Raw genomic sequence first — 22,888 nt, 5'->3', positions numbered from 1 at the left:
TGATCATACCTTAGTACTCTTTGGGTGTTAATCACATAGCGATGTGAACTAGATTATTGACTCTAATAAACCCTTTGGGTGTTGATCACATGACGATGTGAACTATGGGTATTAATCACATACAAATGTGAATATTGGTGTTAAATCACATGGTGATGTGAATTAGATTATTGACTCTAGTACAAGTGGGAGACTGAAGGAAATATGCCCTAGAGGCAATAATAAAGTTATTATTTATTTCCTTATATGATGATAAATGTTTATTATTCATGCTAGAATTGTATTAACCGGAAACATAATACATGTGTGAATACATAGACAAACATAGTGTCACTAGTATGCCTCTACTTGACTAGCTCGTTATTCAAAGATGGTTAAGTTTCCTAACCATAGACATGAGTTGTCATTTGATTAACGGGATCACATCATTAGGAGACAGATGTGATTGACTTGACCCATTCCGTTAGCTTAGCACTTGATCGTTTAGTATGTTGCTATTGCTTTCTTCATGACTTATACATGTTCCTATGACTATGAGATTATGCAATTCCCGTTTACCGGAGGAACACTTTGTGTGCTACCAAACGTCACAACGTAACTGGGTGATTATAAAGGAGCTCTACAGGTGTCTCCGAAGGTACATGTTGAGTTGGCGTATTTCGAGATTAGGATTTGTCACTCCGATTGTCGGAGAGGTATCTCTGGGCCCTCTCGGTAATGCACATCACTATAAGCCTTGCAAGCAATGTGACTAATGAGTTAGTTGCGAGATGATGCATTACATAATGAGTAAAGAGACTTGCCGGTAACGAGATTGAACTAGGTATTGAGATACCAACGATCGAATCTCGGGCAAGTAACATACCAATGACAAAGGGAACAATGTATGTTGTTATGCGGTTTGACCGATAAAGATCTTCGTAGAATATGTAGGAGCCAATATGAGCATCCAGGTTCTGCTATTGGTTATTGACCGGAAACGTGTCTCGGTCATGTCTATATAGTTCTCGAACCCGTAGGGTCCGCACGCTTAAGGTTTCGATGACAGTTATATTATGATTTTATGAGTTTTGATGTACCGAAGGTTGTTCGGAGTCCCGGATGTGATCACGGACATGACGAGGAGTCTCGAAATGGTTGAGACATGAAGATTGATATATTGGAAGCCTATATTTGGATGTCGGAAGTGTTCCGGGTGAAATCAGGATTTTACCGGAGTACCGGGGGTTACCGGAACCCCCCGGGGCCTTAATGGGCCTACATGGGCCTTAGTGGAAATAGAGGGCAGCAAGGGGAGTGTGGGGCGCGCTCCCCCAAGGCCCAAACCGAATTGGTTTAGGGCAAGGGGGCCGGCCCCCCTCTTTCCTTCTCCTCCTCTCCCTTTCCTTCCCCCTTCTCCTAGTCCAACAAGGAAGGAGGGAGTCCTACTCCCGGTGCGCCCCCTCCTAGGACGGCCGCCCCCTCCCGCTTGCTCCTTTATATACGGGGGCAGGGGGGCACCTCTAGACACAACAATTGATCTCTTGATCTCTTAGCCATGTGTGGTGCCCCCCTCCACCATAGTCCTCCTCGATAATATTGTAGCGGTGCTTAGGTGAAGTCCTGCAATGGTAGAACATCAAGATCGTCACCATGCTGTCATGCTGACGGAACTCTCCCTCGACACTCAGCTGGATCGGAGTTCGAGGGACATCATCGAGCTGAACGTGTGCTAGAACTCGGAGGTGCCGTAGTTTCGGTGCTCGATCGGTCGGGCCGTGAAGACGTACGACTACATCAACCGTGTTGTTCTAACGCTTCCGCTTTCGGTCTATGAGGGTACGTGGACGACACTCTCCCCTCTCGTTGCTATGCATCACCATGATCTTGCGTGTGCGTAGGATTTTTTTTTTTGAAATTACTACGTTCCCCTACATCAACACCTCTCAAGTTCTGATCGTTGGGAAATGATCATCTGAACCCTTTCAAGAAATCAGCAAATAAATCAGTAGCCACCAAAACGGTCTTTACAACTCAGATCTGGGACATTACTAAAATAACTCAACCACGGCTCAGGACGTCCAAAAAGCAGCTCAGAGCATGAGACCAGGTCGATAAGAAGAAGGTGGCAGCTCCCTAAAATAGCCAAAAGCAACTATAGGGCTACTGTCACAAAAAGAAACTCAATAGTTGTACGAGATGGCCGAAAAGTATCTTAGAACTCGTGACAGTCGTTGAAGAGAGAAATAAGAATCGGCATCCACCCTGGATAGCTAAAACAGCTTAGATCATAGGCGTGGTGCCGTCATTGGAGAAAAAAGGGACAAGGGCTCGTCAGGATCATTTTCCAGGTTCGCAGGTACTTGTACTGAGCTCATTGATGTCGTCAATCCTCATAATCCTTTGTCACACTATGGTATATACTGGCTTTCTTCTCTTAACCATCCTCACGTGGTTGTCAGATCCTTATCCGAGTGACTTGTAAGATCTTGGTGTATGCTCACCACATATATATGAGAATCTGATTCCCGAGACAGACGTGTATTCTCACTGATTCTTGCTTCTGGCCAAAATGTTGCGGATCTGATTCTTGGGGTTCACTGCCATATGATGTCAATTCACAGCATACTACCTTGTGCCAATGCCTTACTGAGGAAGATTGGCTGGCTTGTGCTAACTCTCGTTGGACAGCTTGCTGAAGAAGACTGGGTATTGTGCGTCAGAAGCTTACCCCCTTAAAGACTTTGCTGGGGAAAGACTCACTACCTTATGCCAGAAGCTTTTGCGGTTGCTTAGTGAAGAAGGCGGAGTACCTTGCACGAGAAATCATCCATGTATCGTACTAAGGAAGATAGATGAATCTTGCCTTGGAAACTTTTCGGTATCTTGCGAGGGAAGATTGGGTTGCTTACACCAGAAGCTTCTTATTGTGATATGCGGACCGATTTCCACATATATAACCATCTTAATATTTTTGCTATTGATTTCTTGCATGAAACGGGGTTTTGCCGGACTTTTCTCCTCTCTGAGTATATGCCATATTTTTGCTTGCTTCCAGGTACATCGGGTTCCAAAATCATCCTCAACGAAAAATTAAACTTGTATCTGAGCCATACCTTTGATAATATTCTGTCAACCTTGCACACAATTTATCTTCTTGCTGATTTGATCATTTCGGCTATGAGAAGTGCGCATTGAGACAAACTTGATTATTCTGTATCATGATCAGATATCCCCAATCGCAATGCAGTCGGCTGAGAATTCCATACTATCGTGAGGAATGCACACTAATGCAAACTTTATACTGACAGTTCATCCAGGGTTTTCTTTTGCATTCAGACGAGATATTCGAATTTTCACTGCAGTTTGTTGATGATTTCATTCTGTGTAGCTGAGTTTCCAAATATATGCATTTCTTGCTGACTCTTCGGGTCCGGTGTCGGTTGACGAGCACTTTAATAGGGGAAAAATTTGTAACACCGAAGGTCCAAAGAAAGGAACAAAAGAAACGACTAAAACAAAAGCACACAAGCATACTACTAATATAATTAATCAAGCAATCATCACATATTACTGCTACTCACACAATAATATGCATGCACACCTAAGCACATAAATCTCGCGGAAACTCCGGTATTACGGTCTACTATGCTATTGTGGTGTGCACGAAAATTATATCCATGTGTGGAAGGATTGGCATAACCAAGCTACACCAAGCACTGGCTGAACACTAATTGCATCTGGACGGATACATAGGTGAGGATAGACTTGGTGATCAAGTAGCGAGACACAAAAGTCACGACCACATCATCATCAAGCGTACGAAAGGGATTCGTACACGTCCAAAGAATAGAATGACTGGGTAGGGTAGTGGTGGAAAAGCAAGGCTCACTAGCATTGCCCTTTTCTGATAACCAAGATCAGTAAGGGTTGCTAGAGGGACGAGATGGATGGCATGATTTGGGATAGAAACAAGTCTATCACCAAAATAATATGGGTGGGTGGCAGAAAAATATGCGCGATACCTGAGCATTACTCCTGCAAATGATGTCTGGAACACTTGGGACCAGGGCATCACTTTGCTGGGATAGAGATAACGCCGAACACCAAAGAGCAGGCATGCTAAGGAGGGTGCAGGCGGTGGATCGAAAACGAAGCCACCTACACTTACAAGATTAACCGTTAGCGAAAAGATAATAATCTATCTGCATGCTATGCGACAAACAAATGCAGCAATCAAGTGTAACAAACCAACTGGGGTCTATACTACCGCTTTCTAACGTTCACGCGATCTAGGGCGTCCTACAGCCAGACCTGCTCTGATACCAAGCCTGTGGCACCCCGGCTCAGAGAAAACCGGAATGCCCCGTATTCTAGCCCAGAGATCGAGATGAAGTCTTCTGGAATACGGCACTGCTCAGCATAGAGCAAACCAACTCTTTATTACAATCTATTTGGGATACAAGGGGTTACACCGGCACGGCGACACTACGCCTGCCACTTTTGCTCCATGCAAGCAGCAGAACAACACGATGCAGCGGGAGAACTCTAGCAGCGGAACAACGACAACGGTGGTGAACTCCACTTCACAGGGACTCTGGCTGGAACGCTTGTCCTAGCTCACAAACAAAGAATCCACGGCAAACAAGCATTCAAATCCGGCATGACACGTCAGGTGAGTACATTGAATGTACTTGCAAGCTCACAATAATCCAGAAGCATTCAAGACAAACAACAACATGGCAATTACAAGTTAAGCAGGGATTATCATGATATCATCAAAACAACATAGCATGAACAACATGAACATGATACAGAGAGAACCACAACATGAACATGGCACGAACATATTAATCCGACAATACTAGCATGCAACATGATGACACTATCATGCACTACTTATTCTACTCGGTTTACCTCATAACCATCACATGCATCACTTACCAACCTCGGACATCACACGATCATCTCAGGATCAAATCAAGCTTGGTATAAACCATACCGTAGTAATGATTAAATGACCACAAGGAGCTTGATCTTTACCCATGATTCTAGCACGACATCACGAACATCCAACAACTCGGTATCCTTGATACCACGATGATCATTCATGGATCACAACCATGACAAACACTTGGTCTCAAAAGGTGATCTTTCCGGCGATCACAAGCATGACCAACACTTGGTCTCAAACGGTGATCTTTCCGGCGATCACAACCATGACCAACACTTGGTCTCAAATGGTGATCTTTCCGGTGATCACAACCATGACCAACACTTGGTCTCAAACGGTGATCTTTCCGGCGATCACAACCATGAGCAACACTTGGTCTCAAACGGTGATCTTTCCGGCGATCACAACCAACTTATCTCATCATCGAACAGGGGTTGTCATTAATCAAGTTATTATTAATACTGTTGACTCATAGTGTGACCGACATGAACTGGGCCCTTATCTGTGGGTGCAGCTATCGATAGATTTAATATACACTCTGCAGAGGTTAGCACACTGTACCCACACCACGAAACCGATGGCCTCGCACTCTCATTCGGGTGGACCAACGGTGTTCCGACAAAACCGTCCTATTGCCATGACACTCTCCCGGTCACTCTGACTCACTCCCCATCGGGCTAGTCCAGGGTGGCCCCGTGTCTACCAAATACACCAACGACCACCGTTGTGGCCAAAAGATAAACGTCCCATACGGGGACATGCGCATATAACCAAACTCGGGCTCACAAGGCGTATGCCGTCCTACCCGGGCAAGGTAGCGCCCGCGCATAACCTTCCCTCGTTGGAGGCACCAGCGAGAGGCACAACAATAGACCCAGTTAGGACCCCCCCCCCCCATAAGGTATGTGTGGTTGCACTGGTCAGCTCGATATGGTGGCACCATGACTCAGACAACAGTTGTTCAAGTTCAATTTAATCCGGTTAAACTTGGATGCAAATATTTTGAGCCATGATAAAATAACATGATGTAATTACAATGCATGAGCATGATATCAACATGAGCATGAGGGTACAACATAACTATCGTCCATATCCACGATGAATCATATCCAACTAACCATGGCATAACGACGTGCACGACTATCACAAGTACAACCATACTCATGGAAACCTAGCATCAACAATAAATATCATGCAAGAACATATCAACAATGCTACCATGCAAGCATTTAACCAACGGGATGCAATGGAACATGCATAACAACGGCACTCGGGACAGACGACAGTCATGCAACGAAGGCCATCATCAACTTCAACATGTGCTACTGGCAATCATAAGCATATGAAAGGAAATACTAGCAACTAGTACATGATAACAGAGTACAAGACTACATAGCACGAGAGTGAACATGCAACTCTAAACAACATCGGAACAACGATAACCATCTTTTCAACAAGCAAACATTTAATAAGGATTCAAGTTTAAAACCATGGCTACTGCATGACTATCATGCAAGTGGGTATTGTGGCTTGCCTGGGGATGAAGAAGGCACCAAGGAGAAGTGCGGTGAAGCCGCGGAAAGATTTGCCGGAAACAGTTCTCTCTCGGAGGGGTTGTTTACGTGCAAGGGCAAAAAGGTCATTTCCAGAATATTAACACATGGTGAAAGTGTGACCAACAGAATGGGCTCGACTAAACAAAGAAGTGAGCATTGGATTCACCTCATTTGGAGTTACGAGCAAAAAGTTCTGAGGTGATGAAGATCAGGGACCAATCTGTTAAAACTTCTTCAACAAACAGGTCCCTGAGTGGATAAGGCAGAGGCGTAAACTGAAAAATACGCCTCCACTTATCCACGTGGACCTGGGCCTTGGGCCACTGGCACGTGGGGCCCAGGGGCAGGGGGAGGGGGCCAGCGCGGTCGTCCTCTTCCTCCTGCGCCTCTGCTCCTCCCGTGGAACAGAGCGGGGCAGGGGAGGAAAACGGCCAAGGGGCCGGCCGGCTCCGGCGATCCCCGGCCCAGCCGAGGGCACTGGCGGGACCGCAGGGCTGCGCCGCCTCCATTCAGAGGGTCAGCCGTCGCTGGGGAGGAGTGGAACGGAGGGGAGGGGCGGCGCCATGGGAAGGCAGAGACCTTCGGGTGGTGGAGGTTGACGGCGCTGCGGGCACTCCAGCGAGGGGGCAAGGGGATGGGGCAGCTGAGTGGGACGAGCGGGGTGCGGTGGACGTGGAGGGGAGGCGAGGGGAGGCCTGTGGTGGCCAGACCCAAGCCGAGGCCGAGGCGGCCATGGAGGGTGACGGCGAACAACGGCGAGATGCGGCGATTCCCGAGGGAAAATGAGGCGGGGGAGGGATGGATGAGCTGCGGAGGAGTTCGGTGGTCCTTAAATAGCTGTGGTAGAGCTCTAGAGCTTCACGGGCAAGCTCACGACAAGCTCTAATGGTGGACAGAGGCTGGGCGCGGCACGGGCATGGCCTTAGCAACTCATTTATGATGAACCACGACGAGCCATCAATTCAGGGAGACGCAGGGCATCACGGGAGAGCTCCAGGACATGGTTGTCCGTCGAGAAGAGGAGGGAGGAGGCGAGCACAGGGGCAAGAACCAGCCAGAGCATGCAATTTGCATGACATCAGCGTGATCACCACGCGCAATGGAGCCATTTGCGGGTTTTCTCCAGGCCGACCATGTCTACTGGATTGACCCTAGTGCCTTTAGTATAATTGAGGAAATAAGTCGGTCTAGGGGCAAAGAAGAGATTTGCACTTAGCTCCAAAGTAAATCAACAAGAAGGTGTTTGTAACTTTCTGTGTTTAATACAGCTTGGTAACGTGGTAAATATTTTGTCTGGCAATGATCACATTCTAAGGTGACGAATATGGAAAAGTTTAAGCTCAATAAGAGGAGTTTAGCTAGTGGTTGCTGTAGAAAGTGACCCACTGGTCAGAAATGAGAATTTAGATGATGCACTCACCTAGTTGCATCAATTGAGCTGAAAATGGTTATGTCCCAATTATTTGAAGATATTAAGATTCCCAAGGTGTTTCATGCCATTTGGATGAACGAAAATAGCACTTGCTTCAGAAAGATTTATTCCGACCAGAAACTTGGAAACATTCCACAAGGAAAATGGTCAACGGGATTGAGACATAACTTGGTGGGGGGAGGTTATATGAACACTAGAAGGCCTAGAAATATTTACAGACATAATGGAGCAAGATAAAATATACTTGCTTCACAAACTGAAATTTTAGGCAGAATCTAAGATTTGAATCTGTGCTCACATGGAGGCATTACAAGAGCTCAAATTTGGTGGAGGGATATTATATGATGATATGAACGATCATGCAAAATTGCAACTCATGTGGATATTCCTAACTTGTACCTCCTTCACAAAGCTTCTTTCTGGACAGAAACTTTGGAAAATTAATATTAAATAATTACTAGGAAAATGAGGTTGCATTTTGGCATGTGGCAATGATATGGACATTAAAAGATGTTCAAGGAGTTTGAGGTCAATTGGGAAAAGTAAAATGGCACTTGCTTCACGATGTGCCATTTAGGGCAGACTAGGAAATGAATTATTGGAGGATTATTTTTGAACATGGCAATGAAAAGTTTTGCAATATTTGAGCAAGATATGACCCAAAAAATGTACGAGAATTATTTGGAAATTTTAGGAGTGATGGAAATATAGGTTGCTTCACAACCTAGGGCCATTTGAGTTATTCCTTTAATAGAAAAGGAATATTCCCAACAAAAATATATTGGGATTTGGGCTAGGATGAAAATGACAGGGTCTAGGGAAGGATTTGGGAATGACAAGCCACTCTGGAAACAAAAAAGAGGGCAACTTCTTCAGTTTCCAGACCACAAAGCCATGGAAAAAGAAAACTCAGGCAAAAACCTCGGAAAAACAAAAGAAAAAGAAAGGGCTAAAAATCAGGCTGTCACAATAAGGCTAGTTATAAATTTATATCTGGCACAGGGAAAGCAGGAATGTTTCAGAATCTGATCGACTATTTGTCAAGGAGTACTGCTGCATATCAACAAGAAGTACGTAGGGCTATTTGACCGACTCACTTACTAGCCGTAGTAGCCAGTGCTTAGATCTGTATGGTGGTCATTGCTTCGTTGAATTGCTTGGTGTTGCTGTAGCCGTAGTAGCTAGTTCTACTGTTTCCACAATCGATGCTTACTTAAAGATCATGACTAGTACTGTGACATATGCTCGGTGACTAAAAATATGTTGATTTATAAGATTTTTTCAGTAAAGCGGAACTTCTTAAATATTGCATGCTGAAGTAAACTGAAATGTGCAGCGCAGTACATTACCAGAAGCAGACTGGCCATGGACCCGAGTCACCATGACCCGGATGAGCAACAAAGCCAAGATCCATGTCTATCTTGTAATTGCCGAACAACTGAAGCTGACCACCATGGCACTATTTGGTTCTTACGTTGTTGGGAAGCAATCATGCAAACCAAGAAGCTTCCTATCTGCAACCAATGGCTTGTGTGTGTAGCTATATAGCAGAGAAACACAACTAACCCCAATTAGTATACAGATTGACTTGGCTTCGGCGCTCGATTATCTTCATCAACAAGCAACCCTTTTTCCATGAAAGAACTGCAACTTGCATTCATATAACAAATATAGGATACAACTTGTATTCATGTAAAGATAGAAAATGCAACTTGCCATGGGGTTTTGTTTTCTTTAAATCTGGTTGCAAGTTTACTATTTTTCCAGAACCATCATCTTACATTTTCTTGTTTCATGTACAGCTTGCCAAAAATGTCTAACTTTGGATCTATTCGCCCCACTGTGCAATGCCAGACTCTTAAGTACAACATGAATGCCAGGGCTAGTAGATGATTTACGCTTGAGGAGTCCAAGGTGATCATTTTTCCCCTTCCATTTTGCTTCCTCTATCTTTGAATTACCCATGTGGGATGTTGTATCATCGGAGTGATCATTTGCTATACATCCTAACATGTACTAATAAAATAATATGTTGCTTTACAAGATAATAGAATCCACTTGATTACAGGCCTTGTATGTTGAATTAAAATCTGCATGCCATATCTGCGTGCGTTTTTTGCAGGTTCGTGAAGATGACAATCTAGTTTTGTGAAGGAAGGGGCCAGCCATGGAGAAGATCCTATGGGCATCATATCGTCCATGGCGGCCTAGGACGAGCAGCACCACCTCAGGTTCGATGCGTGTGTGTGTAATCAGGTGATGCCCTCGAAGATGAAGATGTAGGTGGAGGAGAGCGATCTGGCCGACGGTGCGGCGGCAGTGGTGGAGGAGGCGGTGCAGCCAGTGGTTAGGGTTTCGGGGTCTCCAATAGCGGTGTGGCTCCGGTAGGTCTTTCCCCTCCATCCTCGCTGGGATCTACATCACCTTCTATTCCTTTTCTGTGGCATTTCCATGGTCATCTGACTGCAGAGGCTTTGTGTGTCTGTCTGTAACCGATGTTGCTTTTAACTGAACTCATGGCGCTTGTAGATGGACTTCCCTGATCTGAAGCCCATGTCCAGATACCTCAGCAAGATCATCATGGTTGTGCTCCTCATGGCCATGTGCGGCATCATGCTCACCCAGCCACCCTGCCATCAAAGGGCTCCCAGTGTGGTATGCTAACCCTTCCTCCTTCCCCTCAAGTCCTCAACCAGGGAACAACATATATATTTGGAGACATGTCAGTTTGCATGTCATGGGGTTGCAATGGCATACATATGCTGCATTGTGTGGCTAACTATCACAAATTAACAGCTGCAAACTTACAAAAACCATTCACTACTAAGCAATGCAGTAGAATGGCACACTGAAGCATAAACTACTTTATCGTACATTTATGCTAGTTGTTATTGAAATTTGCCCTGTCAATTCCTTACTGAAATTTCCTCCTGTCGAATTCTCAATGAAATTGTAAGCTTTGTTACTGAATTATAGAAGTATCATTGCTTGTTCAAGAACAAATGTTTGACTGTATCTCCAATGCACTCAATCATTCTTTGTGATTACAGTTTGACTGTATCTCCAACATTGGCAAATACCATTGCTTGTTCAAATTTATACTGGAGTTGCTTGTTCAACATTGATAAAATGTCGTTGCTTGTTTAAGGACTCCACTAAACTGGACAAATGTATTACTCCAGTATAAATCTCCAAGGATTATGTGCAAGAAATTTCTTATATTATGGGACAGAGGGAGTAGTAAAATCGCCTCGATCGTGCAAAAGCTGATTAACAGATTAGGCACAAACATTATGTGTTAAGAGGGCCCTGCAGTTATTTTTTGGCTGGCTTTTGCTCCTTCATTTTTGTGTGTTTGAAAATCAATATAACTGACATGCTTTACTTCTTCCACGTGCAGTGATTGCTAAAAATGATAGGGATGAGATCCACCACCATGAATGATGCATAGCTTAACTCCTGTCGTAGTCGATTTCTAACAGGGAATACCTTTCTAGACTCCAACCTTCATAGTTCTCGTTGATTCATCTTGCTAGCAACTGAGTAGCTTTTTTGCATACTTCTAACAACAACTCAATGCCACCAAATTTTTTTGCCGTTCTTCTCTGTCATACAACATCTGTTATACATCATACAGTGCCGAGCTCAGAATACACCAACCATTGTACAAACATATCATAATAGATAGAAAAATTTTGAACCTGCAGTATGTCACCTTGTTTTCCAGATGGGCAATAAACGTCATCGTACTGTACTATAATAGTGTCTTATTGGGCTTTAGTTTGTTTTGCTTTGTACAATGCTTGCACTGGAAACATTGAACGATCTGTTCTGTCGATTACAATTGCATTAGTATTATTGGATCTGTTAATCAGTGCCTACATGTTAGATCAGCTTGATTTTGAGATGCAGCGAGACTGATGTTTCTGAATTCTTATGTGAGAGCATCTCTACATCAGTACAACTTTGCATGTATATTCTATTGACTAGATATATACGTGTTGACTGTATGTTCCTCTAGTTTTCTGATGTGCGTGTTTATTTGGATCCACTGAACCTTTGCACGGCTAATCTTTCAAGTTTGTATATACATAGACAGGTTTTCTGAAAGTGTGACTGCACAGTATTGAGAAGTAATCAAGTTTCCTGTAGTTTTTACCAGAATCACGACCACCACCTCAACGCTGACCTGGCCGTCGTCATCACCTTGGAGGACGACGAGGACGCCGCAGGCGCAGTCGGCCTCGGCAACGGCTTCCACCACTACCACGTCATCGTCACCTACCAGGTCCACGACGGCGTCTGGGCCGTCAAGTCCTTCTGCAGGCACTGACGTTGTTCCTTCCATAGCTTGGGTGGGACTCGTCGGATCGGCCTCCTCATTTCCCATTTTAGGTAGTACATCCTTCTTGCTCGAATCTACTATTTGATCTGCCTGCACATCTCCCGCTCTGGCGCAGAATTGATGGGTTCTTCCTGGATTCTTGTGTACTGAGCTCTTGTTTTTTTAGTGCTTATGTAATGGTATTCAGAAATAAAATTCATATGTTTCTATATATGTTCTTTTAGATAAGTATGTCAATACATAACTAGTAATGTAAATGGTGTGACACAGTTCTAAATATTAATGCAAATAGCTTGTGAATGTCAATCTCATGTATCAGGGTCCTATTCTTGTAAACCTTATGTAAAGCTAAAATTCTTGTTGTGTGCAGGGCGGCTAGTGATGCAGCAAACCAAGCAGTAGCAGGCACACCAAGCAGCAGCAGGAGGAGGGTTTCTCTTGAACGTCGCCGCTGCCACTCATTGCTACTGTCACTGATTAATGATGGATGATCGCTGTTAGTTTAGCTCGGCCGCTGTTAGTTTAGCTCCTTGGTAGTCCCTCCCTCTCTTGCAAGCGTCTACTGCTACTGGTAGAAATAGAAATGGTAGTTGTAGTCCCATGTAGCTGTAGTTCCTGTACTCGTTCTGCCCTTTGTTGCTTCATTTCTATGTTAATTCAGTATCTGTTGAATGTATCTACCATCTACCGTTGTGGCTGTTCAAAGAATCCTTTGTGTTGAAAGAAATGAAATGGTTTGGATACATACATACATGCTGAGATGTAAGCTGGAATAGCCATCTGCCCTTTTGATGTCAAGCTTCTAAATGTATGTTGTGGAGGCCCAAAATAGATTGGATTGTAAAAGGGCCGAGGCCCAAAAAAGAAATGAATTATAGAAAGCTACATCCTAGAAAATAAAATGGGTCAGGCCCATGAAGCCAACAAAAAATTGATGGAAAAAAATCTAAAAAGGTTGAATTAATGGGCTCGGCCCATGTAAAACACTCAATCGGACCGGACTAAATCTTGTCAATGACCTTTTCAATTGGTCGCAATTTTGCCACGTCGGATCCGACGTGGCCTGGGCAGACAACCAGTGACCAAAACAGAAGGTCGTAGGATCCACAACCTTTTGTTTTGGTTGTAAACGTCTACGACCTTATCCCGAAGAAGGTCGTTAATTTCAATTTATGACGGCTGGCTTTTAACCATCTGTTTTTGGTCACAAAAAGGTCATAAATGAAAAAATGACCATTCAGTGACCAATAGTCAAGGTCACAAGTTGACATATTTCTTGTAGTGTTGAGAAGCTGATAGCAGTAAATGGGCAAGCAAAGCAATCGTCGTGCAGGTGTAGCTTCCATTGTCGACGAGTACATTAACTGCTCCCTGGTTAAAATTCCCCATCGTTACCTTGGCTTGTGATTAAAAATTGGTTGCCGCTGCTAGATGTTGCTACCAACTATTGTATTTGAAAGCGGATCAATAAGTCCACACAAAATTCAGTCTCTTGTAAGGCAACACATGCAGAGATTGTACACAGAATTGTATCAACGATAAATTGAAAAAAAGATCACATAATTGCTACACAAATATAGCGGGAACTTACTATACCTTTCAATGTATAACATTGTAGATTTTTTTTTTGTGTTCAGAGTAATTTCTTCACCGTTTCCTATCCTAGGATCCAAATATGAACAACTAGTGGAAATACCTATCTTGGCCCTCTTAGGCAAAGCAACTATGATAATATCTCAAGTTTTAATAGAAAATAAGAAAAACACTATTAACTGATAGGTTTCAGTACTCTATTACTCTGAAGTCTAGACTCTCGAGCACTAAGATCAACTGGCATACAACACAAACAAACAATGTGTTTACTGAAATGTAAGTAATGCAAAATAAAAAAATTAGATGCTTATCAAAATTGTTCAAACATGATCTATTGCAACAATTTCATAGCAGATTGAAACTTAATGATCATGTACATATTACATGTTACACATTAGCTCAACCAGACATTTACTCTAGGGGTGTTAGTGTCAAAACCGGTAGATCTCGGGTAGGAGGGTCCCGAACTGTACGTCTAAGGATCAAAGGTAACAGGAGGCAGGGGACACGATGTTTCCCAGGTTCGAGCCCTCTTGATGGAGGTAATACCCTGCTTCCTGCTTGATTGACTTTGATGAGTATAGGGGTTACAAGAGTTGATCTACCTCGAGATTGTAATGGCTAAACCCTAGGTGTCTAGCATGTATGATTGTTCTTGCCTCTAAGGACTAAATCCCTCTGGTTTATATAGGCACTGGAGGGGACTAGGGTTATACAAAGTCGGATTACAAAAGAAGGAAACTACACATCTGGACGCCAAGCTTGCCATCCACGCAAAGGAGAGTCCCGTCCGAACATGGGAGAAGGCTTTCTATCTCGTATCTTCACGGCCCATCAGTCCGGCCCATATCACACAGGCCGGCTCCCCGAGGACCCCATAGTCCAGGACTCCCCCAGTAGCCCCTGAACCGGGCTTCAATGATGATGTATTCGGCGTGCATATTGTCTTCGGCATTGCAAGGCATGTTCCTTCTCCGTATACTCCAAAGTAGTCTTCCGCACATGATAGCAGTATCCGGCTCTGTTTAATAATTACAACCTTAAGCTATAAGGGCAAAAATACTCATAGCAAATAAAGTCACGTTCACAGTCAAAAAAAAGTCACGTTCATAGGTGGTTTTTCCGGCGAGGCGTTATGTCCTGGCCTTGTTAGTATTCCGAACTGTTTTACAACCCCTGCTTCGTGTTTTGAGGCACGATCATAGGTATGTCTTGTCAAAGCAGGGATCGTGTCCCCTTATCACGGGATTCTCATTAATAAGGGTTTGGGTAACCCAACCGTGTCGTTCACACGTCCCCTTGGGAATAGGCAAGATTTAAGGCTTAAGAGGGGATGCTTGATATCCACTGCCTTTATAAGAAGATAAGGATCTGTCTTTTTACACCACGCCTTCTTCCTTCTCAACCCGTCCGCCATTCGAGCTCCAGCACCAAGTTCCAATCTTTTCTACTGCCACCAAACACCCCAGCCATGTCTGGATCTGGAGCGCGGGGCAAGTGGATGGCTTCCTCTGTGACAAAGGAGAACATCAAGAAGCTCCGGGAAGCTGGGTACTTGGCCACGGACATAGTCCACCAGCTCCCTGCCAAGAAGCAGGTCATTCCCACCCCGGAGCCTAATGAGAGGGTAGTGTTCATTCCCCATTTCCTTCATGGACTAGGGTTTCCCCTCCATCCTTTCGCCCGTTGTCTCATGTTTTACTATGGGCTAGATTTCCATGATCTAGCCCCAACATTTTGGCGTTTATCATCGTGTGCGAGGCATTCCTCCGCATCCCTCCCCACTTTGGCCTATGGCCCAAGGTCTTCAATGTGAAGCCAAAGGTGGTTGAAGGTCAACACGCGGAGTGCAGCGGCGCCATGGTGAGCAAACTTCCCAACGTCACCTGGCCAAAGGGGACCTTTGTGGAGTCTATCAAGGGATGGCAGCATGGGTGGTTCTATATCACGGAACCCGCGATACCACATGGGTCACCGCTCCAGAGTTCAAATCCGAGACTCCAATGTGGCTTACCTCATGGATCCACAAGGGCCTGGATTGGGCGTCGCCTGACGAGGTGACGACACTACAGAGTCGCATCAAGGGTATGATAAACAAGTACACCGGTCTTGCCAGCATGATCCAGGTGATGCTCTTTTGTTGGATTCTCCCCTGCCAACAACGGACTCAGTATATGTGGGAATTCGACCGATCCGGTCCTCGGACCCTGCAGCGATTCTTCGGCATGACACACGAAGACATATGGAAGCTGCTTTTCAAGGCTCACAAGTCGTGGTCGGAGACGACCGAGGACCGCGGCCTCGACTGTGCTCATCTGGTCACTCCTGTAGGTTTTATGATAACTTTAATTTGCAAATCCAAGGAGTATATTGAACTTTCCATTATTCCCATAGGGCTGGACAAAGAAGGCGGAACGGATCCAATGTCCAGCTCCGCTGCCTGAAGACCCAGCCATCCCTTTGTTGATGAAGATGCTGGTTTCGGTGCTGTATCAGGTGCCTGAGAAGAAGGATAAGAAGAAAAGCAAGGAGACCAGAAGTGGCCTTCGCCACAAAGGTGCTTCGGACGTTGTGTCTGAACACACCAAGACTCTCTCCTCTCATGACGAAGATGAAGAGGAGGAAGAGAGCAATTCTCCCCTCAAGGGGGGAAAGAAGAAAATGGTGGATTCCGTGGACCTAGAGGCAGAGGCGTCCAAGAAGGGGAAACTCTTCCTTTCGGATGATTCCGAATCGGATGCCGACGCCACCCCTGAGTGGCACCCCAGGCCGAAGCCCCTGGCCGGATCATAAGTATCCAAATACATTGTTGACATATCTGGTTTCATGCCTTGTGGTTCTAACATATTGAATTGCGCATCGCAGCCCGGCTCGCGATCTCCCCCAGCGATCATCGTCATCTCGGAACTCGCTAGAGCCGAACGCGATGGAGAGCGAGTCGCCTCCACAGATCTCTCCATCCACCACTACGGACAACACTGAAGTGTTGTCCCGAAGAACCTCTCCAGGTCACGGGGAGGTGCGGGAGGCCGTGAAGGTGGCGACGGAGGGTAATACCTCTATTGCCGAGGAGAGGGGGAAATCGACCCCCACGGAGACCAGCGACGGGAGCCATGCTCAATTCGGCCCCAAACCAAATATTATTCCAGAGACCCATACGGCTCCGGAATCGGACCAGCAGCCTCCTTCGAGGGAAGGGGGCGCACCGTCTCCACCGGTGTCCTCTATCAATCCAGAGGTGCCGGGCACTCTGGTGGAAGCATTTCAGAGTGCTTCTATTATGGAGGAAAGTGGTTGAAAAGGTTCCGTCCGCTAAGAGCGGATTGAACCAAGCCTATACCAGCCTTTTAATGGCTTTGAGGTATGTGACGTAATATATTTTTGGCAGGAATATCTGTACATAGGTAATAGCCCTTGAGACTCTGTTCGACGCTCGTGAAGAAAGGCCGAACAAAGGATCGAATAATGCTTGGCAGGCATATATGTTTATTTTGATGAACAGGCTTCGATGCGAGCATCGGCAACCTCGCATGCCGCCGAAGTGTCCGAACTGAAGTGGAAGTTGGAATAAAAGCAAGGTAGGCAATACCGAAGCATATCTGAAATGATATGAATTCCAATTTGTTATCTGACTAAGCTTTATGATTATGCTCATAGTTGACACATCGGAGGTCGAGGCCCTCAAGAGAGTGCTGGCCGATGCCAAGAAGGAGGCGGAGGAGGAATGAGCCGCCCACCAAAAACATGAGGCGAGGTTGGATGAAGTCCAACAAGAGCTCACTGATGCTATAAGCAAATGTGAGTCCTTGGAGCACAAGGTGTCGGATCGAGACTCTGAACTTGCTACGGCGCTCCAAAGTGTGAGGGAGGCCCGGATTGAAACCCAAGGCGCCTGTCAGGAGATCCGAGAGGCCAAGCAAATCGCAGCGGTTAAGGCCTTTAATATGCAGAGAAAAATTGTAAGGAGAAAGTATAGTTTACTGACAAGCATTTGGAGTTATCCAGGAGCATTTGCGGATCTACCCTGAAGTATTGCTGATGCTGCAGATTTCTTCCGGGCCGAAGAGGGGAGCTCAACAGAGAAACTGTTCTGGTCACAGTACCTTGCACCAGAGCATCCTGTGCCCCTCAGTGATCAGCTGAAATAGCTGACCGAGCTACATAGGGTGGCTGAACTGGCCATGAAAGATGTTATAGTCCATCATTGGCCAGCCGAACCCATACCTAGTAGCTACTTTGGGCTTGTGAAGCGGCTAGTCGATGCCTGCCCACGGCTTGACACTATAAAGCGGTCAGTCTGTATCGAAGGTGCCCGGATGGCCTTTGCCCGTGTCAAGGTGCAGTGGGCGAAGATGAATGCCACCAGTCTTGCAACCGAGGGACCGCCTGCAGGCAAGGAGCACCGTACGCCGGAGCGGTATTTTTGAAGGATCCCACATTGTAGAGGGCCAATGTTCGAAGGACATCATTTTTGAATGAATGTATCTATGCTGCCCGAACTTTGTATTTATGAAAGCAAGTCGTTTGTAGTTTTCCTTGTTTCATCTGAAATTATTTTCCCTCCGTTGCGGCTGTTTATTGAATCTGAGAGTTGGCCAGTCGTCGGCTTCAGCCCCTCGCGTAGATAGTACGGGGGTGTTCGGAACAGCACAAAAACACACTTAACCCAACGACGTGGTCCTTGAAGGAGGTGTTAGTGCGGCGAACCAGGCAATCAGACTATGCGGCTTTATCACTCTCACTTAGCCATAGGAGTTTGACAACAAGATTGTAGGCGCAGCCCCTGGTATTGTTCGGCTATCCGAACTTGGTTGCTATAAACGCCTAACCAGGTGAAAACCGGTCCTTCGTGTGACACGGAAAAAATTGCAAGAGATTTATACTGAGTCACCGAATAGCTGACCAGCTCTCGCCGCATCATGACAATCAGTTTTCGGCTTTCTCTCCTGTGGTGTTTATCCGGATGAACCAGAAACACAATCGCAGTAGTTCTTCCTTTACTTCCTTAGCCGAAAAATCGGAACGTAAGGTAGTAACCACAGGAGACGGGCAACCCAACTATTGACCCAAGACATGATTCGGAGCCGATGCATATAATGCTAGATTCAGGACGCTGAATTTGTATTGTAAAAGTGTTCGGACTTAAGCTATTTTTAAGAAATGTATGTGGCTGAATGGAGCCCCTAGCGATTTAAGTCGTGGCGAGGTGTACATGCAAATCAGACGAAAGAAAAGAGGGAATAGAGATTAGGAAATAAGCCAGTACCGAATAGGTTGGGCGAAAAACTGTTTTCATTATAGTCTGATTGATACGTCAAAACGTATTTGTACAAATAATACTATAAGCCTCGAGGCTATATTACATGTCGAGCAAAAGGTAAAGTTGTGTACATGTACTAAAAGGGGAAGAGGTGATCTTTGAAGATCCTTTAGGTACTCTGCCGTACATCTGCACTGCTTTTCGCCTTGGTGTGTGATCCTTTGAGCGGATTAATGAGTAGGTTTTCATAAGGGGCCGGGAAAAGGGCCCTTGGCACCATAGAAAGGTGATATGGGTTGCAGGGAACCTGAAAAAAAAACAAAGTTAAGAAAAGGGTAGATATGGGGGTCCGGGTATGGTTGAGCCGTATTGTGGACTTTATCCTTGATATGCCTCCATCGTCGCCCATGGTATCTTTAGTGCATAGTTATGTGCACGCGATTCATACGCCGCAGTTCTATTGGGGCTAGGACAGAGGCTGAATTGCTAATCTAGCTCTTGATGAGTTGGACTGTCGTTTTGCAGGGTAGTCCGGACTCGTTTGACAGGGTCCAGGGGCTTGACTACCGATGCGGAGTTTGGCTTGATAAGGCCGACCCGCACTTCCGTTGCGAGGGTTGCGGTGTGTTCCTCAGTACAGAGGGAGCGATCCATGTTTCCATGGACTGTTATAACACTGCGCGGTCCTGGCATCTTGAGTTTTAGATTAGCATAGTGCGGGAGCGCATTGAAGCGGGCAAACGTAGTTTGTCTGAGTAGTGCATGGTAGCCACTGCGGAAAGGGAAGATGTCGAAGATCAAGTCTTTGCTTCGGAAGTTGTCTGGCGAACCAAAGATGACTTCCAATGTGATTGAGCCCGTGCAGCGGGCCTCTACACCAGGTATTACTCCTTTAAAGGTACTTTTGGTGGGCTTGATTCTTGATGAGTCAATGCCCATTTTCCGGACTGTGTCCTGATAGAGCAGGTTAAGACTGTTGTCAGCGTCCATGCGGACTCTCGTGAGGTGGAATCTGCCGATAATTGGGTCGAGGACCAACGCGGCTGAACCTCCATGGCGGATAATGGTCGGATGGTCTCTGCAATCGAAAGTGATCGAGCATGCTGACCATGAGTTGAATTTTTGGGCGACTGGCTCTATCGCATAGATGTCCCTTAACGCGCGCCTGCGCTCCCTCTTGGGGATGTGAGTAACGTATATCATGTTCACCGTTTTGACCTCAGGGGGAAATTTCTTCTGTCCCCCTGTGTTCGGTGGTCGAGGCTCCTCGTCGTCATACACGCTGGGCGACCCTTTCCCCGCAAGCTTGGTGTTTAACTTACCAGCCTTTTTAAAGACCCAACAGCTTCTGTTGGTATGGTTGGAAGGCTTGTCAAGGGTGCCGTGAATCTGGCAAGGTCGATTGAGTATTCGGTCTAGGCTAGATGAATCGTCTTTGTTTCTTTTGAGTGGCCTCTTCCGCTGACCTAGTTTGGAGCCACTGAATCCGGCGTTTACCGCCGTGTCTTCGGCAGTGTCAGTGTTGCTCCAACGCTTGTTTTTGTTGCGCCAGGGCCTGTCGTTTTTGTTCCTGGCTTCAGAAGTGCCAGGGTCGCTGGTACTGTTGCTGCTACGGGCTAGCCAACTATCCTCGCCCACGCAAAAGTGGGTCATGAGTGATGTGAGAGCTTCCATGGACTTCGGCTTTTCTTGGGCGAGGTGTCGGGCGAGCCATTCATCGTGAATGCTGTGTTCAAAGGCTGCTAGAGCCTCGGTGTCCGTACAATCCACTGTTGGGTTCTTCTTGATTAGGAACCTGGTCCAGAATTTTCTGGCTGACTCTCCAGGCTGCTAGACTATGTGACTGAGGTCACCGACGTCTAGGGGCCGGATATAAGTGCCTTGGAAGTTGTCTCTAAAGGTGTCCTCCAAGTCTTCCCAGCTTCCAATAGAGTTTTCTGGGAGGCTGTTTAACCAGTGCTGAGCTGGTCCCTTAAGTTTGAGGGGGAGGTATTTGATGGCATGCAGATCATCACGCGAGCCATGTGAATGTGGAGGAGAAAATCTTCAATCCATACCGCGGGATGTGTTGTGCCATCATATGATTCGATGTTCATGGGTTTAAACCCTTCTGGGAACTGGTGCTCTATGACAGCCTGGTTTTTGCCCTCGTCCTCTTTGCCTGATTTAAAGTTGAGTTAGTTTTGAATTTGGAGTTTTGGATCAATTCATTTGGACTTAACCACTTGGCTACCCCTTGATTTTCACCCAAGTGTTCTCTCTCCTCCTCTCAACCATCATTTCACCCTTGGCCAAACCAAAAATATTGTTTGGAATATTTTTCTTAAATGAAAAATATCCATTTTGGCCTCCAAAACCCTAGCTAAACCTTTAAGCTCCAAAGCAACCCTAATTTTTCTTGCCCCAAAAATCCTGAGAAAAATCCCAATTATTCTTTGGACCCTAGGGCACCTTTCTGAGCAAAAATATTTCACCACTCTTTGGAATATTTTGGCTACAGAAAATAAAGTCACTTCTGGGCTGAAATGGTAGTTTCTACAGCAACTACCTTTTTACTAGCTCCATTGTAGCTGGTTTTCCCTGTGCTTATTTACCTTAGTAAGAGATAGTAATACCCCAAAGCTCAGCCCTTGAATACCAGTGGTTTGACCACACTAACTCTCCAAAGTTACTGTCCAGTAACTTATCAGCAGCACAAGTTTACTTCTACTGCACTTGGAACCTAACCAAACCATGGTAACATCTCAGTTTACTAAGGACTACACGCCAGAAATCTTTGTTAATGCGTAGGGTGGCATGATGTCACGGTGCACCGGTGACCACGTTTGTCCGAGTGTGCTGGCATGCAATACGTGTGCTCTGCACGTCGCCAGCGCCTCTGTTGAGCGCGTGCTCACTGCCCAGCCGGCCAGAGCTTGCCACACCTCGCCACCATCCTCGCCTCCACCTCCATAACTCCCCCCCGCCGCTCGCCGACGCCGGAGCTCGCCGCAGCGAGCATGGGCACGGTCCGTCCAATGGCACAGTGCGCGCGCACTGTGTTCGTCTCTTTCCCCCTCGTTCATGTGCTCGTCCGCGCCCGTGCACAGTCCCTGTGTGACCTCCATCATTTTCTCCATCGCTCTCTGGCGCTGTTCGTCGCCGGGCGCCGGGGACAGGTGTCCTCCTCGCCGCCTCACCTATAAAAGCAGCCCCTCCGCAGCCTCTTGGAGCAGCGCAGCCACTCCCACTCCCTCCTAGAGCCAGTAGAAGCCGCAGCCCGGCCGGGCAGGCCGCGGGCTGCCGTCCCAGAGCCGAGCTCGCCGGCGATCCCCTCCGGAATGTTCCCGCAGCTCCGGCCCTTCCCAAGCCAAGGCGACCCCGCTAGGGCCTCCGCCTCTCCTCCGTGAAGCCAACCCACCCCCCTGGAGCCCCTAGAGCCGCCCCAAGCCGTCGTCTTCCTCATCTCCGGCAACCTCTGCCCTCTGCCTCTACTGGAGAGGTCAAATCCGACGTCGTCCGGCCACCATTAGCTACGCTACGGGTACGGGCAGGTGCGCAATCATCTTCTCCGTTGATTCCTCCCTCTCGTTTGCCTCCAAGAAGCCTCATCGCCGGCGTGAGCTCCGACGAAGCGTTGCCTCCCTCTATTTCCCTCCCCCTCCCTTCGGCCTGACTAGCGGGGCCCGCTAGTCAGCCACTCATTACGCGCGCGAAGCGGTATCAGTGGTGGCGCCCCGGGAGTTTACGCTTTCGACGTCACCCCCCTGGGTTTAATTATTTCAAATTC

The 22,888-nt window shown here is 46.5% G+C and overlaps 1 pseudogene; it reads left to right on the top strand.

The window, feature by feature from the left end:
- The window catches only part of LOC119360616, a 60,799-nt pseudogene extending 48,545 nt beyond the window's left edge, over positions 1-12,254 (top strand).
- The last annotated feature ends 10,634 nt before the right edge of the window (positions 12,255-22,888 follow it).

This window comes from Triticum dicoccoides, chromosome 2B (genome assembly GCF_002162155.2).
Source record: "Triticum dicoccoides isolate Atlit2015 ecotype Zavitan chromosome 2B, WEW_v2.0, whole genome shotgun sequence".
NCBI classification, from domain to species: Eukaryota; Viridiplantae; Streptophyta; class Magnoliopsida; order Poales; family Poaceae; genus Triticum; species Triticum dicoccoides.
This window is presented reverse-complemented; position numbering and strand designations above follow the sequence as displayed.